This window comes from Leptonychotes weddellii, chromosome 15 (assembly GCF_054177405.1).
Source record: "Leptonychotes weddellii isolate Sample4059 chromosome 15, ASM5417740v2, whole genome shotgun sequence".
Taxonomy (NCBI): Eukaryota; Metazoa; Chordata; class Mammalia; order Carnivora; family Phocidae; genus Leptonychotes; species Leptonychotes weddellii.
This window is the reverse complement of record NC_138383.1, coordinates 25,163,316-25,175,018: the sequence shown is the minus strand read 5'-3', so window position 1 is coordinate 25,175,018 and position 11,703 is coordinate 25,163,316. Positions and strand designations below refer to the sequence as shown.

The 11,703-nt window shown below is 39.6% G+C and overlaps 1 non-coding gene across 1 annotated transcript; it reads right to left on the bottom strand.

Moving 5' to 3' along the window:
* Positions 1-277: 277 nt before the first annotated feature.
* LOC145717475 (U6 spliceosomal RNA) lies at positions 278-384 on the bottom strand. The gene has a single exon (XR_014140714.1). It is a non-coding gene; the product is annotated as a U6 spliceosomal RNA (small nuclear RNA).
* Between the last annotated feature and the right edge of the window lie 11,319 nt (positions 385-11,703).

The window sequence follows — 11,703 nt, the reverse complement described above, 5'->3', positions numbered from 1 at the left end:
CTTTCCACTAGCCATTTCCCCATTATTCTCCATTCTTTTTTTTTTTTTTTTTAGTTTTTTGAGTATAGTTGACACACAATGTTACATTACTTCTAGGTGTACAACAGAGTGATTCAACATCTCTATACATTTATGTATTATGCTATGCTCACCACACCTTAACTCTACCATCTGTCACCATGCAATGTTATTACAAAACTATTGACTCTGTTCTCTATGCTGTGCTTTTTATTCCTGTGATGTATTCATTCCATAACTTGGGGTCTCTATCCCCCACAAAAATATGGAACACTTCGTGAATTTGTGTGTCATCCTTGGACAGGGGCCATGCTAATCTTCTTTATATTGTTTTGATATTCGTATATGTGCTGCCAAAGAGAACACCAATATTCCCCATTCTTAAAAGAATGAACACTTTTCATACACCTTGTCTTTACCATATTTGCCTGTTTTATGAGCACCGCACATGTTAAATGTTTAGTAAACATGTATCAAATAATGTGACTGAGTGAGTGAATGAATGAATGATTTGTGGTAAGTGTCCAATCTATGTTGCCTCCATAAAAATACGCTTCAGAGTACCAAGATAAAAATGGCATAATCTTTTCCTTGGAGTAAAAGTAGAATAATAAGTAGTAAAATAGTGAAAACAGAAAAGAAAATATGTGAGCCCCAATATCCCAGGCCTCTATGTGCTTGTGGCTAAGATATAAGACCATAGTTCTTTTTCATATGCTGATTATGATGGTACAAGATAACTTTTCTTTGGTGTGCTCAATCTCTCCTCCTCCTCCTCATGCAGCTGCCCTCTGCTAGTGACATCTACTACTCTTCACTCTTCTCTACTATAAGAAGAGGGAGCACTACTCAAGGACCAGGAAACTCTTCTTTTCTGCATCACTTTTCCCACAGATGAGCACAGAACTTCTCTAATTTTCTGTCTCTGAGACCAGATTGTAACCATTAATAACACTTTACTGAATAGTCAGAGATAATGGAAGGGCAGTAAACAGCACATAGAATAACTACCGTGCAAGCACAGAGCTATCCTAGAATCCTTTCTAGGCTTGTTTGCTGTCTTTCTGGTATGTTTCCGTAAGACTTAACCCCATTTGATGTGCTCTAAGATTCTCTTTGGCCGAGAATCTAGGTCATATTAAACTTATATCTAGGGCTTATTTACCTACATCTTCACTTCTTGACCTAAGACTAACTTTTTACAAAATATTTTACAAAAATAATATGTTCAGGGGAGCCTGGGTGGCTCAGTCGTTAAGCGTCTGCCTTCGGCTCAGGCCATGATTCCAGGTCCTGGGATCGAGCCCCGCATCGGGCTCCCTGCTCCGCGGGAAGCCTGCTTCTCCGTCTCCCGCTCCCCCTGCTGGTGTCCCCTCTCTCGCTGTGTCTCTGTCAAATAAGTAGAATCTTAAAAAAAAATAAAAATAAAAATTCTCTCTCCCTTAAAAAAAAAAAAAGAAAAAGAACAGCAGTTGGGGCGCCTGGGTGGCTCAGTCCTCAAACGTCTGCCTTCGGCTCAGGTCATGGTCCCAGGGTCCTGGGATCGAGTCCCACATCGGGCTCCCTGCTCTGCAGGGAGCCTGCTTCTCCCTCTCCCACTCCCCCTGATTGTGTTCCCTCTCTCTCTGTGTCTCTCTGTCAAATAAATAAATAAAATCTTTAAAAAATAATAATAATATGTTCATTCATTCAACAAATACACGTTTAGTACCTACTCCTAACAGGTACCAGACACTGAATTAAACAGATGTCAAAGTGTTGTCAAATAAATTCTAACCAAGTGGAACAACAAAAATAAAGTCCTTATACACTGTTAGCCGGAAGGTTGGGATAAAAGTGAGACTGTTCCTATATTTTGGAACTTATGGAGGATATGGACACTTAGGTTAGTTATGAAGGGGGGGAAATGGGACAAGAAACAGGAAAGTGAGGTGGGGCAAGGCTGATTTTAGTTCATAGTTCTCAGAAGTAGATGATCTGAGTGAGAAAGTCTGGGAAAATACACTCTGTGGGTTCTAGTTTAACAAGAAGAAAAAACCACTTTATATAATCCAGGGCAATATATTCTGAGGTTTTGGGTTTAGTGAGCATAGGCACACACACACATACAGACACTGTCCTTTATGGTTGGGGCTTGCAATTCCTGGTACACTCTTGCAGAAAATATCTCAACCCTTTACACAAACTAACTCTATGTTCTCTTAAGCTTGCATTCTACTGGTGATTAACAGTAAGAATTTCAGTACCCATCAGAAGCCTGGGATCCTGAAAAAAAATTCTGAGTACTAGTCTGTATTACTTTGGTCACTTCAGTATACAGAGGAAGTGACAGTGCTGTAACATGTTTTTAGAAGGGCTTTTGGAATTCAGACAAGAGAGACTAAATCTGCCTGGAGAAGTCAAGAAAGGATATAGAGGAATTGTAACAGTTGACTTTGGTCTTGAAAGATTGAGAAGACATTCACTGAGCAAGAAAGAAGAGAAAGCTTACTTAAGAGAAAAATGACATGATCAGATCTGTGTTTTAGACAGTCTCACGAATGATTTGGAAAAGGAAGTGACAGGATATGGGATGATAAATGAAACAGCTACTGGATCCGTGCAAGAAAAAAGAAATGGGGGTTGAAGGAAAGCATTAGCAATGGAGATAGAGAGAAGCAAACATACTGGAGTGACATTTCAGAGATAGACTTGACAGTTTTTAGTTTCAGAGGGGCAAGAGGAAAGAACCAAAGATGGGTCTGAAATGTATTTGGGGATAAAAATTGAGAAGAAAAGATTTGGATATGTCAGGAGAAAATTCTTTTTTTAATGCCAGGGTACTTGTGGGATCCCCATATAGAGTCAGTGGGCATATATAGCTGGGATCATGGAAGAGAAATCAAGGTTAAAGATAAAGATTTGGGAGTCACCGACATAGAATTCGTTGATACCACATCAGAATATGGTATTGCAAAAGAATAACTTAGGGACTCAAAGGATAAGAAAGGTAAAGTTGAACTGCAGACAAAAATGGAAGTGCATAAATAGCAAACAGCAATGATAGAGATCCTTTGAACCAAGATTCTCGTCATTGGCTCTTTCATCTCCAGTGGGTTAATTCAGAAAATGGGGTTTGTAGATTCTATCAGAATGCATCAGTTAACTTGCGAGAGGTTGGATCAGGCTGTTCCTAATACAGGACGTAGATGTGTTTGTCAATTAGCAGCGGCCAATCACCATATAATGGCGCTTAAGAGCCCTGCATTGATGTTATCCATCTGCCTTGAGATGCTGTCTTATTTTTAAGAGGTAATTTTAATATACAAATGATTGTCAGTTAACAACTGACCTGAGTGTCACACCTGCACTTAATACATATTATAGAAAGAAAAAAGAACTTCAAAAGTACATGGAAAGATGCAGTGGGATCTGTTAATATACAGTGAATGAAAGTGTGTTATTGAAGTCTGTGACAATTAACACATCCTTATTTCATGGCAAATTACCAATTCCTATCAGAGAAGATCACACGTGCTATTCAGTTAATACAAAATGGAAACAGAGCTATAGGAAATGAATTTATGCATTGATTGTCATGAATGGACAGAGAATTCCAAAGTCCACAGGACATCTGTATACCAGGACATCTTTATGAATGACAGTAGTACTCTTAAAAACAATTTTCTTTATTTACTATTTAAATATTTCTAGAGAAGTCACATTAGTATAATAAAAAAAATAGCAAATGAATAAGTAAACTCTACTGTTTAGCTCAGAAGATCTGGGATCAGGGGCGCCTGGGTGGCTCAGTCGTTGGGCGTCTGCCTTCGGCTCGGGTCATGATCCCAGGGTCCTGGGATCGAGCCCCGCATCGGGCTCCCTGCTCCGCGGGAGGCCTGCTTCTCCCTCTGCCACTCCCCCTGCTTGTGTTCCCTCTCTCACTGTGTCTCTCTCTGTCAAATAAATAAATAAAATCTTTAAAAAAAAAAAAAGAAGATCTGGGATCAAATGAAACTTAGACAATTTGATATCTGCTTCCTACCCAGAGCACTGCAAATCTCTCAAATCTCTCACAGGTGTGCTACCACATTTTGATCCATATTAAAATTAATTTTTCCCAATGGTGTACACATGCTGACATTGTGATCTTTTAAATGAAGTAGTTAGTTGAGTGGTTTGTGCAATGCTTGTGCAGACAGGGTCTAACTTACAGGAGACAAGAAGTATAAGAGGATATCGAGCCAACACCAAAAAGGTTGTGAATGATCTCACTACAGTCAGATTGTAATTTAAATTTGTATTCTACCTGTTGTCTACAAGTTTATAATACCTCTTTCTTTCTTTTTTTTTTTTAAAGATTTTATTTATTTATTTGACAGAGAGAGACACAGCGAGAGAGGGAACACAAGCAGTGGGAGTGGGAGAGGGAGAAGCAGGCCTCCCGCGGAGCAGGGAGCCCGATGCGGGGCTCGATCCCAGGACCCTGGGACCATGACCTGAGCCGAAGGCAGACGCCTAACGACTGAGCCACCCAGGCGCCCCTATAATACCTCTTTCTGCTTTAGCTGGAATATGGTGGATAAATGCTGAACATGGAGTCAGATTTGGAGTTTTTGTCATTTACTTTTTGTGTGACTTTGGAAAACAATTTAACTGCTCTTAGCCTACTTTCTCTATATGTAAAATGGAGAGTGGTACAGATTAAATAAAATCTTCATGGAGAAAGTTTATAGTACTCTGGAATTGAAAAGTGCTTTACCGATGTGCTATTGTCATTATAGATCCACATTTCAGAGACCTCCAATATTTCTTTATAATGATCCACATGATAATAATAGTAACAATAATTAACACAAACATGCTGGCTACTTTGTGTTTGGTATTATTGAAAATGATTCCCATATATTAGCTAATTTAATTATTATAACAACCCCATGATCTGCATACTATTATTTTCTCCACTTTATAGGCTAATCATTATAGATCAGAATAGGGACACCAAAAATCTATTGCTGAAAGTTGCACTCTTGGCCCTATTGCCTATCATAAATCTACATGTGAGTGAGTGTAAGGATTCCCATTGATAATATATGGACTCCCTACTTGGTGTACATACCACTTGGAGATCAGTTAAGAGCAATAAGGTATTGGATTTGCTGATTTTAAAAAGGAGTGCATTTCAAAGGCATAAATGGCTTTCAAGTGTAATTTCGGGTGAAGCAAAGTTAATTGTGACCTCGTCTAGAATGCATGCAACTTCAGTGCAAACAAACAACAACAACAACAAGTTTACTAAAAAGAAAATGGCAAAAGCAAATATAACTGTAGGCAAATGTTTCATTAAGAAATTATTGAGGTTAGGGGCACCTGGGTGGCTCAGTTGGTTAAGCGTCTGCCTTTGGCTCGAGTCATGATCCTGGAGTCTTGGGATTGAGCCCTGCATCGGGGCTCCCTGCTCGGTGGGCAGTCTGCTTCTCCCTCTCATGCTCTCTGTCTCTCATTCTCTATCGCTCAAATAAATAAATAAATAAATATATAAATCTTAAAAAAAAAAAAAGACATTATTGAGGTTAGCAGCATACTGACCTGAAAGGGGGGGAAGAGCTAAAATGCACTGAGTGAACCACCAGACTCTGAGAGAGAGAGGTGCTTCACACATATCATACAACTTAGACTCCAACAAGATGAAGTAGTCACAAATCTAGAAAATAGGAATTCAAGAGATTAAGTATGGTAATTTGTTTATTAGGAATGAATGAAGACAGAAATATCTCAAAAGACAAAAGGAATCCCATCTAGTTCACATTCACCTCTTTATTCTATATTTAACAAATATTTATCAAGCTTTGGGCGAGCCATCCACTGAGCTATTAGCTGTGACCATAACTCTGATGACAGCACAGAGACTCCTTTCAGGAGCTTAGGGATGAGTGGGAGACATAGAGCAATAGAAAGGCCATGCTGTCCTGCCATAAGGATAGCTAGTGTGCTGGAGAATATCTAGAAGGGAGCATTTATCCAGGCTTGGGCAGTGGGGAAATTTCTGGAAGATATAATGCCTCATTTAGGGAGAAAGAGACTGGGCAACATGGGCTCAAAGGTGTCTGCCATTTTTTTTTTTTTCTGATGAGAATTTATTTTGAGTTTGCTGAAATCTTATGAATAATGGCAGAGAGGAGATAGAGGTGGAAGGTTTTGAGTAAATCACAACATGCTTTGGGGAAACTGACTTATAGATTATGTTTCTGAGTAATGCTGAGAGTTCCTTTGGGGCCATGCCTTTTTTCTGCTTCTCTGTCTCTCTAGACACACATTGGCTTATTCTTCCCCACCCTCTTTGATACCCTTTTTTGTTCTTTACTAGCTGATTGTGTTCCTGCTGCTTTTTTGTATTGCAGATGAAGGACTCCCAATTAAATAGTCCCCGGCTGGCAATAATAATGCAGCCCATTCTTTTAAATCCACTAAATTCTGCTCAAGATATTAAGTTGCTCATTTTAAAAATTAAAACTCTGGCACTTTTATGTGGTATCTTTCTCCATGGAATTTATTTAGACGATGGATGCTCCAGATTTTCCCTAGAGACCTTTTGACCCACTTTGAAAGTAGCTCAACACATTTGAGCCAAATTCATTTTTTCAATTTCCATATTTTCTTTGGTAATATGTAGAAAGGAAGGTGTCTACCCGTTATTGAGTGGCTGATCTGTACCAGGTCACTTTACTTATGTTTTTTATGGACTCTCTGAGGTAGAGAGTTTGTTTAGAGGATAAGCCATTTGTCCAGGGCCAGTCTGCTAAAAGTATAGGAGTTAGGCCTGGGACCCACATCTGTCTGTTTAAAACCATTTTCTCTCCTTTGATCAATGAATGCATGGGCTAGCCAGTTCACCTGTTTTTGTAAATGCAGTTTTACTGACACACAGTCATTCCCATTTATTTGTGGCTATTTTCAGCCTACAATGGCAAAGTAACTAACTGTGATAGAGACTTCTATGGCTTGCTAACCCAAAAATAGTTACCGTTCAGCCCTTTACATTAAAATTCGTCAGTCTCTGAATATAGAAAGCAAACTTAAATCAATGAGAATTGATTCAAATAATCAATGAGAATTTTCTACTTGCAGAAATCTGGATTTTTGTATCATTCCCAAGCTGTTGAGCTAGGAATTTCATGACTCATTTATGACATTAAGATAGTTAAAAAACAAACAAAAAACGTACAACAGACACACACAGAGCAAAGAATTCTTTGGTTGCATTAGAGTTCCAGAAATTTTGTTAATTAGATTATTTTCTTAGATTCTGATAGGTTAGTGTTCTCTCACACATTAAAAACTTTGGGTTTATTTATCATCACTTTCATATGAACATCAGGTCATATAAGTAGTCCCAATTCAGCGTGTATTCATTTTGCTGATTGTAAAAAAATAAAAGCATGCTGAAAAACTTCCATTTGCCCCTGCAGATGCACTCTCTATCCTACTTCTTCCTGCCCTTGCCCCTCCCAGGCCGGTCTGTATGCAAGCCACCAACAACTTCCCTTGCTCTCTGGTTTCCTGGGAGGGAAGGCTTGTGGCCCAGGGAAATCCTGGCAGCAGATTGGAGGGAGGTAGGAGAGTGAGGCTGGAGATTTCATCACACCAGCTCCCTCCCAGCAGGGCAGCCATGGGTTCTTGTGTCTCTTAACCAAAGATTCTCAGGTGCTGAAAGGCAGCTAGATCTCTGCATGCTGTTCTGGAAACCACCTCTTCAGACCTAAGAGTATATGGCAGCTAAACTGTTACTAAACCAGGCACTTCACTATCTTTTGTGGTTCCCCTACCCCTTTTAAATAGTCTTTTTATTAAATTCTTCTTGAATTATTCTGATTTCGATGTGCCATCTGCTTTCTTCTGGGATTCTGCTCACAAACTGCTGATAGCAGTAACCCAAAGCAGAACTGAAGGGAGACATTTGCACAGTTTGCTTGTATGCTTGTTCTGTTTCCCCCTTAAACATGGTATAACTTGAGAAAATGAGACACAGATTAAATGAATATGGAAGCATGGAAGAAAGTTTATGGCGACTTGAGACCTAAGGAAGTAAGAATTTCTTGGCTTCCATTTCTTGCCTCTATGATTTACTGGTAAGAATATTCACATTCTCTGGGACAATCATTTCCATGACTGGAAAGATAACTCAAAGTATAAGATGCACTGGGATGATAATGATTCATTCATTCATTCAAGAAATATTTCTTATGCATTTACTTTAGGCAAGAATTAGAATTTAGACTAACAGTAAATTTGGTGATTGAATTATTGTTTTTTATGAAAACATTTTTATTATTTCCTACCTATAGTATAAAAATGCCCTTAAAAGGAATCCTTAAAAGAGAAATAGTTGAGGCTCTGTTCTTATGAAGAAATCAACGATTGTCTTTCTTCTCATCTCTCTCCTCACATAGTCCTATTCATGAGGATGTCTTAAGAAAATATGTACTTCTATCTTAAAATGAAACCCAGAATCTCTAAGATACAACTTGAAAAGAAAAATGTTCTGGTAACACCAGTAATCAAAGTGAGAGAATCACAAGGAAATGTGAAATGCAGGGCAACAGGGTGGGGAAATTTCCCCTCAAAGAGGTAGTCCTCCCATAGGGAAACTGTGAACATTCTGGATTTATCTCAGAAAAGTAAGAATTAACCTCATAGATGGCAAAGGACTTTTTACAGATGGGGAAAATGAGTCTAATAAAAATCTAGCAAATAAGAGGAATCTCAAACTATTGATACCTACTAATACTTCATAGAGAATCTACCTAAAAATCAAGTCTATTCCTGTCACCTTGTTTAAAGTTGTTCAGTGATACAGCATTAGCCATTAGGTGCTGAAGCAAGACGGTGACAACCAGGGACCGTGAAGGCCAGGTTAACTGGCTTCAAAGCTTGGCTCTACTACCTACTTATAATGTGAATTTAGGCAAGTTACTAACTGTAGTACACTGGGGATCTTCCACCCATGTCCCCTTTAGAGGAAGAACTTGATGCTCAGCCACAGACGGTGTGGTCTAAAGATAACCTCTAGCTCTCATCTTCCTGATCAGCTTCAGGCTTTAGAGAACATTTTGCCTGAGGTCATGCCTTTCCTGAGTCAGCCTACACCTGGTGACCAAGCATGGCGGGGTAATAAAGGGCTGGCACTTTTTGACCAATTTGGGATGGGCAGCATTAGCTTTAGAACTTCTTGTCGAATTCAGAGTTTTGCCAAGTTTTGCATCCTAAGCCAACTTCTCTCTCCATCCAATCCTCTTTCCTCCCTATTACCTTCACTGATGTTGACTTTTACTAAGTATCTGGCACCCTAAGCTCTATTTCAAGCTCTGCTTCTAGAGAACCTGGGCTGTGACAATACTGGAAGTGGTCTGAGAAAGCAAGTGAGATGATAATGAGCTTTTGGAGCTGGACTGCCCAGCACTTGGCTGACACTAAGGACCCCACCACTGGTAGTAGATGGAGCACAGAAGGGCTCTGGCTTAAGGCTGTGGTCTGTTAAAAGTTTCAGCAGTGGTGAATAAGGAAGGAATGTGGTGGATGGAAATACGCTGGGAGCTCTAACATATTAGGCAGTTGAGATACATAGAGAAAATAGTGGCTATAAGGATACTAGGGTCAGAGTTATCGCTAAGCAATGTTGATGCACTACTACAGTAGTTTTCGAACTTAGGGTGCATCAGAATCACTGAGAGAGCCTGTTAAAACACAGATTGCGTCATGCCAACATTAGAATTTCTGATTCCGTAGATCAAGAGTGGAGCTCAGAAATTACATTTCCAAAAAGTTCCCGAATGATGCTAATCCTGCTGGCTCACAAACACTCCTTAAGAATCTCTGTTCATAGAAAGATAATAAATAGCTGGGGACAAGAGAAAGCCAGAGGGTCTTTTTCATTATGAAGAGCTTGTCATTTCCGCCAGCCAGAGGGTAAAGCTGGAACTTAACTGTCAGAGTAGTTGAAGTTTAAAGATGGTTAAACACTTAACCAACGTAGGTCTTAATGCCAAGGTCAGATCCCTTGTTTGGAAAACCTGAAATCCTTGCATTGGGAATGAATGGGGATCTCTGATGGGTGTATTAGAAGACTGACCCTCTAGACTCCTCTGAATCTTCTGAGCCTGCAGTGGTGGCCCACCCCTTTCCTTCCGTCTTTATAGTTCCATAGGAATATAGCTGCTGAATCCTCTTCCCCAGGCAACATGTGGCCCCCTCAGCACCTGTCCCCAGGTCTTCCAGATTATCAGATTCTAGCCCTGTCCATTGTTTTTGAGCTACTTTGATTCTCTATAAATTGTGGATAACTGATGATATGCAAACACTGTCTGATAAATATTTAATTGACTTCCTCTCCCCACTAAACAACTACAACATCAACAACAAAACCCAAACCCCATATTTTGGTACCTATCTGGTAAATCCTGTTATGTTGGTCAGTTTGTCAATCCCTTCCAGATTTCCAGTTCTTTAAATTTTCTTCAATATCAGGATAGAGTCCTCCAAACTTACTTCTCTAATACTTACTCTCCTGCCTAATTTACATCACCAAAAAATATAACCCATTTTTTTAGAACCCTACCAGAACACTAGGTTGCCTTGCTGGTGGTCCCTTTCTCCAGAATCCAAAGAAGCCCTGTGACCTAAAGCCCCATGACTTGATTTAAACTCTAAAGGACCTCCCTCACTCTAAAGGTCACCTTTACAGCTGACTATGAATGGGATGATTTCTCCCTGGACAGTCAACTGGACCACTACGAAAGTCAGGCAAAATGCTTGGGTCATGCCTGCCTTTATAGGAGAGGTAACCAAGACTGGACATTACCTAAAACATCAACATCCTAGCTTGAGAGCTCTAAGAAACTCATGAATTGTACTGTATAACCAGTTTTCATGGACAGACTTCATGGAATTCACCATCTGGTGATTCTCAGGGTTCACTTCCTGGTACTTTAATTTTTAATTTTTATTTTTAAAGTAGTTTTTTTAAAAAGATTTATTTATTTATTTGAGAGACAGAGAGTGTGCATGAGAGAGAGAGTTGGGAGTGGCAGGGGGAGAGAATCCTCAAGCAGATACCCCACCAAGTGGGGAGCCCGACTTGGGGCTTGACCTCAGGACCCATGAAATATGACCGGAGCTGACACCAAGAGTTTCAGCTAAGCTAACTTTATTTTAATACAACCTTTATACTAATATTTTTATTCATTATTTTAAGCATCTCTTTTTAAAAATACTTAATCTCTAGGACTCCAAAACAATTTAACCTTTGTTACCACTTCTCCATAGCTGGTTCAGCTGGTTTTGCATGAACACTACCACCAAGTGTCTTAGAGCTACTAATTTTTTATTGTTATGTTAATCACCATACATTACATCATTAGTTTTTGATGTAGTGTTCCATGATTCATTGTTTGTGCATAACACCCAGTGCTCCATACAGAACGTGCCTTCTTTAGTACCATCACCAGGCTAACCCATCCTCCCACCTCCTCCCCTCTAGAACCCTCAGTTTGTTTTTCAGAGTCCATTGTCTCTCATGGTTCGTCTCCCCCTCCGACTCCCCCCCTTCATTCATCCCCTCCTGCTACCTTCTTCTTGTTCTTTTTCTTAACATATATTGCATTATTTGTTTCAGAGGTAGAGATCTGAGATTCAACAGTCTTGCACAAT